Raw genomic sequence first — 6,876 nt, forward strand, 5'->3', positions numbered from 1 at the left:
AAATCTTCTAGAATAAAATACAATATTTAAAATAGAAAGTTATTAGATGTGTTAAAAAAAAAAAGAAGTTAGACAGAGACAAAAGAAGAAAATTTGCCCCAGAAGTACAGTTAAGGAATTAAGAAAAGAACAGTCCAAAAGTGACTAAGAAATAAGAACTATGTGAATAGGTGCAGAAGATGAAGAAGAAAAAATGAAATAGACTTCATTGAAATTCCAAAATATACAACATGGAACGACAGTGAGCATTCTTGATGTGTAGTCTCAGAACTGATGTAAACATGATTCCTAACTTTTAAAGGCTAAAAATTCTAATAAAATAATGGAAAAAGACTCAAATGCTGCTACATCAGAGTGGCACTGAACAGTGTAGCAAAGTCTGGTGGGCTTTCCCCTGTCCACATCAGCAGTTTATTGTTGTTTTCCTTCCACTCATGTTTAGGCAATCCTGGTGGTGATACTTTATGGATGCAGCTTCTAATATTACTAGGAGACACAGTAATATAGCAAATTCTTGATCAATAGGATTACAGTTTATTATTAGGGTTTTAAACATAGTTGAAAAATGGACTTCTTTGATGTACAGATAAGTAGACCAAATTATATCAGTTAACACAGGAAGTCAGAAGACAGGATTATGACTTCATAAGCATAAGTGCAATAGTAAATAGAATTATATACTTGGTAAATCTGTCATTTTAGAATAAATAGGTTGGGTTGGTGGCACATGCCTTTCATACCTGCACGAGAGGAAGAGACAGGAAGATCTCTTTGGGTTTGAGGCAAAGTGTAAAAAGACAGTTCCAGGAGAGCCAGGGCTATAATGCAACGAAACCCTGTTAATTGTACTACTACTGCTACTAATTCTGCTGCTGCTGCTGCTGCTGCTACTACTACTACTACTACTAATAATAATAATAATAATAACAATAATAATAATGGTACAAGGGTCAGAGAAATGGTTCAGCTGCTAAAGGCTAGGCTCACAACCAAAAATTAGAATAATGGTACAACAAGGGAGCTTTTAAGCCTATATAACTAAAATAATTGGTACTATATTACTATTCTTTTAGAATGAAGTACCATGGCCCACATGACTTAAAGCAACAACAAAGGGTCATTTCATGGGCTTGAAGAACAAAAATTCAAAATCAATATAATAACAAGATGATCTCCCCTTTTTCTTTGGAGTTAATAATCATTCCTTGTTGCATCCCAGTTCCTAAGGGTTTGCTATAGCTGTCTGCATTTCAAGACTTGTGTTATGTAACTCAAACTCCAAGATCACACAGCATTTTCTTTTAAAATTCTGAGACCCAAACTCTTTAAAAATACCCAGAGGCAGTCCCTTTGTTTCTGTGGCCTGCCTGCACCAAGGAGGGTAGGCGCTTTGTTTGCGAGCTGCCCAACCAGCACGGAGGCCTGATCTCTCGGCCCCAGGAGAACCAGCGTTGGGGTGAGTTTCTGGCCCGCGGCGCCAGCCAGGGACGGGGATCTCGGGGGTCCCTGGGCCTCCTGTCTTTCTTGGGCTCTCTGCAGGACCTCTATTCCCTGGTTACTGCCTCTTTCTTCCTGGCCCACCCAGCTTCCGTCCAGAGCCCTCCCCACTTGGGCCCCAACGCCCTCTCTCGGCGCGTGGCATTGGGCGCTGGGTCCCAGTCCTTGGGGCGTCCAGGCGGGCTGCAGTTCCTTTGTTTCTGTGGCCTGCCTGCACCCAGCAGGGTAGGCGCTTTGTTTGCAAGCTGCCCAACCAGCACGGAGGCCTGATCTCTCGGCCCCAGGAGAACCAGCATTGGGGAGAACCAGCGTTGGGACGAGCCAGGGTTGGGCACGGAGACCTGATCCCTTGGTGCCAGGAGAGCCAACATTGGGGAGGCCGCGTTGGGTAGGCAAGGAGACCTGATCTGGTAAAAGAAGACCCATAAGGGAGTATTTGGAAGAAGAGATGGGCAGACGCCAAGGCAAGAATTCGCCCAACAAACTGAAAAGCAACATGAAGCCACCAGAATCCAGCGACCTCACAACGGAAGGACATGAACACCTTAATCAAGAAGGAGAAAAGATTGACTTCATGAAAGTGATTGACGCCCTTAAACAGCATGTAAAAAACGCCCTTATAGAAATGGATGAGAAATATAACAGAAAGTTTGAAGAATTGAATAAATCAGTGAATGATACCCTAGAAAATCAAGGAAAAACAATCAAACAGATAATGGAAACAGTTCAAGACTTGAAAACTAAAATAGAGGCAAAGAAGAAAACACAAACAGAGGGCCGGCTGGACATGGAAGATCTAGGTAAACGAATAGAGACTACAGAAACAAGCATAACCAGCAGAATACAAGAGATAGAAGAAAGACTCACAGATTCTGAAGATACCATAGAGAAAATAAACACTATGATCAAAGAAAACAGCAAGTCCAACAAACTCTCATCACAAAACATTCAGGAAATATGGGACACAATAAAAAGACCAAACCTAAGAATAATAGGAGTAGAAGAAGGAGAAGAAGTGCAGCTCAATGGTCCAGAAAATATATTTAATAAAATTATAGAAGAAAACTTTCCCAACCTAAAGAAAGATATACCTATGAAGGTGCAAGAAGCATACAGAACACCGAATAGGCTGGATCAAAAAAAAACATCCCCTCGCCATATAATTATCAAAACACAAAGCAGTCAGAATAAGGAAAAAATATTAAGAGCGGCAAAGGAAAAAGGCCAAATTACTTACAAAGCTAAACCTATCAGACTTACACCTGACTTTTCCATGGAAACCATGAAAGCCAGAAGGTCCTGGATAGATGTACTGCAGAAACTGAGAGACCATGGATGCAAGCCCAGATTACTATACCCAGCCAAGCTTTCGTTCACTATAAATGGAGAAAATAAAATTTTCCAGGATAAAAACAAATTCAAACAATATGCAGCCACAAATCCAGCCTTACAGAAAGTAATAGAAGGAAAATCACTAACCAAGGAATCCAATAATGACCACAATAACTCAGACATCTAGAGACCCTTCACCAAAGAAGGGATACACACAAACTCTACGACTAAAAAAAAATGACCGGAGTTAACAACCACTGGTCATTAATATCACTTAATGTCAATGGTCTCAACTCACCTATAAAAAGGCACAGGCTAAGAGATTGGATAAGAAAACAGGATCCAACATTCTGCTGTTTACAAGAAACACACCTCAACCACAAAGACAGGCACCTACTCAGAGTAAAGGGTTGGGAAAAGGCCTATCAAGCAAATGGACATAAGAAACAAGCAGGTGTGGCCATACTAATCTCTAACAAAGTTGACTTCAAACTTAAATCAATCAGAAGAGATGGAGAGGGGCATTTTATATTCATAACAGGAACAGTTCATCAGGATGAAGTCTCAATCCTGAACATCTATGCCCCTAATATAAAAGCACCCACGTACATAAAAGAAACATTGCTAAAATTCAAGGCAGCCATCAAACCGCACACACTAATAGTAGGAGACTTCAACACTCCTCTCTCACCAATGGACAGGTCAATCAGACAGAAACCTAACAGAGAAATAAGATAATTAATGGAGGTAATGAAACAAATGGACTTAACAGACATCTATAGAACATTCCACCCAAATAGGAAAGAATACACCTTCTTCTCTGCAGCTCATGGAACCTTCTCGAAAATCGACCACATAGTCGGTAACAAAGCAAACATCCACAGTTACAAAAAAGTACAGTTCTAAAAACAATTCTCAACAGAAGAATCTCAAATGACTGAAAGTCACTTAAAGAAATGTTCAACATCCCTAGGTATCAGGAAAAACGCAAATTAAAATGACTCAGATACAATCTTACACCTGTCAGCAGGGCTCAGATCAAAAGCACTAATGACAATTTATGCCCTGGCAGATGTTGCATGAGGGGAACACTCCTCCATTGCTGGTGAGAGTGCAAACTTGCACAGCCACTTTGGAAATCAATATGGCAGCTTATCAGAAAATTTAAAATCAATCTACCTCAAGACCCAGTTATACCAATCATAGGCATACACCCAAAAGATGTTCAGCTATGTCATAACAGTTTTATTTGTAATAGCCAGAACCTGGAAACAAACTAGATGCCCCTAACCAATGAAACATGAAGGAAATATGGTACATTTAAACACTGGAGTATTACTCAGCTGTTAAAAATAATGAAATCAGAAAATTTGATGCAAATGGATGAAATTGGAAAAAAAATCAACCGAAGAGGCAGATTTTGAAAGACAAACATAGTATGTACTCACTCATAAGTGGATATTAGTTGTAGAGTAAAACGTAGCCATGCTACAATCCAACAATCCCAGAGAGGCTAGGTGTAAAGTAGGGTCCAAAAGATGGAAGAGGAAATAGAAAAGATTGCCTGGGTACTCTATGGGCTGGGCAGTTGGTGGTGGTAGCACGAGAGGCTGTGTTGGGTGTGGGGTAGAGGGGGGTTGAAATGAAAGGGGAGTCAGGATGTGGGGAGCATTTTGGGGTCAGGTAGAAACCTACTACAAGGGAAACTCCCACAAATCTGAAAGTATAACCCAGGCTAAGACTCCTAGCATTAATAGAAAGATAGCTTGTACTGGCCATCTCCTGTAATCACAATGCTGACTATCCTCATTGTTATCAGCCTTATTATGAGGGAAGAAGCTTAGTCCTACCTTGACCAGATGGGCTTTGCATTGTTGACACTCACGTGAGTCCTACCCCTTTCTGAACAGAAAAAGGGTAAAAATGGATTGGAGGGGGCAAAGGGGTAATTGGAGGAAGGAATTGGTGGGAGGGGAGGGAATGTAAAATAAATGAACAAATTTCATGAAAAAAGTGACAAAAAGGAAAATTTAAGAGAAATTACATAACATTTCCAAGGGAGATTGTGAAAGATATAATTCTTGAGGCAGAAATTACTCAGCATTCTTGGAGATTGGTTCCAGAATGATTTCAGGTTCAGAATGACATGTGAGTATACATATGGTATGGAATTTGCCATATCCCATATATATTTTCCCATATACTTACAATTATTATACATTATTTAGGATGCCAGATTCAATGGACATGGTAGGTAACTGAGAGTTATACTGCTGAGAATAAAAACAAGGAAAAAGTTTGTGCACATTCAGTGCAGATGCATTTTTCAGGGAGCTGGCCTGGCCTCTGATGGAGTGGAAAGCATCCATTAGTAGTGTGGGCCTGGATATGGTGATGAGAGGGGGCAGCTGGAGTTAGGCAGGGCGAGCAAGTGCTGGCAGGGTTGGGGGCAGCATTACCTGGAGTACAGGATGCTGGCCTGGCCACTGAGGGATGGGGCAATGAAGTGTGGGCCCAGATGTGGTGTCAAGGAAAGGAGCCAGATGCATTTTTCAAATGTTTTCTATTTATACTATGTTTGAACTTAGTGCAGATTCTGTGAATGTAGAGGGCTGCTAGCATGTATCTCTAAAACATGTTTTATAGTTCATTCCTGAATAAGAATGGAGAAAATTTTCCCAGAATCAAGGATTACCCTCAGTTATAGTAGTTTTAACTTTCTGATGTGGACCCAGGGCCAGATAGGTTGGTCACCATATTAGAAGTGCTACCCAATATATTGACAGTAACATTGACACATGAAAAAATTCTGTGTGGCACAGCAATGGATAAAATGACAGACTGGCTATACAGCACATTTTTATTTAGAAAATTGATTAACTACAAGAATATTTTTAGAATTTTAAACATGTATACAATGAACTATAGTTGTATTCATCCATATTTCCTCCATATAACTCTTCTGTCGCTTTCAACTTCAAGTACTTTTCTTTGATAACTTACTAGTTACAAATAGTGTTGCCTATATGTCTATTCTTGTGCGACCATCTACTGAAGCATGACAAGATTATCAGTTAACATCCTCAATAAATAATTATTTTCCTCAGCAACTGTCCACTCCCAATAATAGCACCACAGTAAGGGGTGTGGCCTGGAGATGATCTTCCTCTTCTATAACAGAATTTCTTTTCAGGATTATATATAACCACACATATTAAATATTTTATTTTTTTAATCTAACATAGATGTTTTCTGATGTTTTCAATATATTCTGACCTGTTCCTTCTTACCTAACTTTTCCCAGATCCTCCCCACTTCCCCACTCATGCAAATATACATTATTTCTTGCTCTTTCTCATTAGAAAACAAACAAGAATCTAACAAAAAAAGAATAAAATGAGATAAAATAAAAGTTAAAATACCTCAATAAGACAAAACAAAGAGTCAAAGGGGATAAAAATCAGGAAAATATATAGATTTTATAGATATATAGATGTAGCATTGGCACACACACAAATCTCCTAAAAACAAAATATTGGGAACCATAACATATAAGCAAAAGACCTACAGGGTAAGAAACAAGCAGGAAAACACATGTGCAGACAAAGCATGATGAGAAAATAAGCAGACAAACAACCCCCCAAGATAGCATTAATTTCATTTTGTTATTCATCTTTTGCTGGGCGTGGAGGCTGGCCTCAAGAGAGGTATATATACCCAGTGAGGCTTAATTCCAGAAAACTGATATTTTATTTGCCAGCAGTTATAAACTGGAGACAGTGTCTGGGATGTAGACTTGTATCTACTTCTATTCTCATGCTTGGAAGCCCATCATCCCAGTCATGTGCAGGTCCAGTGCATGCTGCACAGGTCTTTGTGAGTTCATATATGCACTGGTCCTACTGAGTTAAAAAAAAAAAGGCCTTATTTTCTAGGTGTCATCATTCCCATTCTCTCTTTCAATCTTTCCATCTCCTCTTCCACAGAGTTTCCTGATACTGAGTGGAGAGAGAATTGGTGGAGACATACCATTTAGGGCCAGGTGTT

The sequence above is a fragment of the Microtus pennsylvanicus genome, chromosome 5 (genome assembly GCF_037038515.1).
Source record: "Microtus pennsylvanicus isolate mMicPen1 chromosome 5, mMicPen1.hap1, whole genome shotgun sequence".
NCBI lineage: Eukaryota > Metazoa > Chordata > Mammalia > Rodentia > Cricetidae > Microtus > Microtus pennsylvanicus.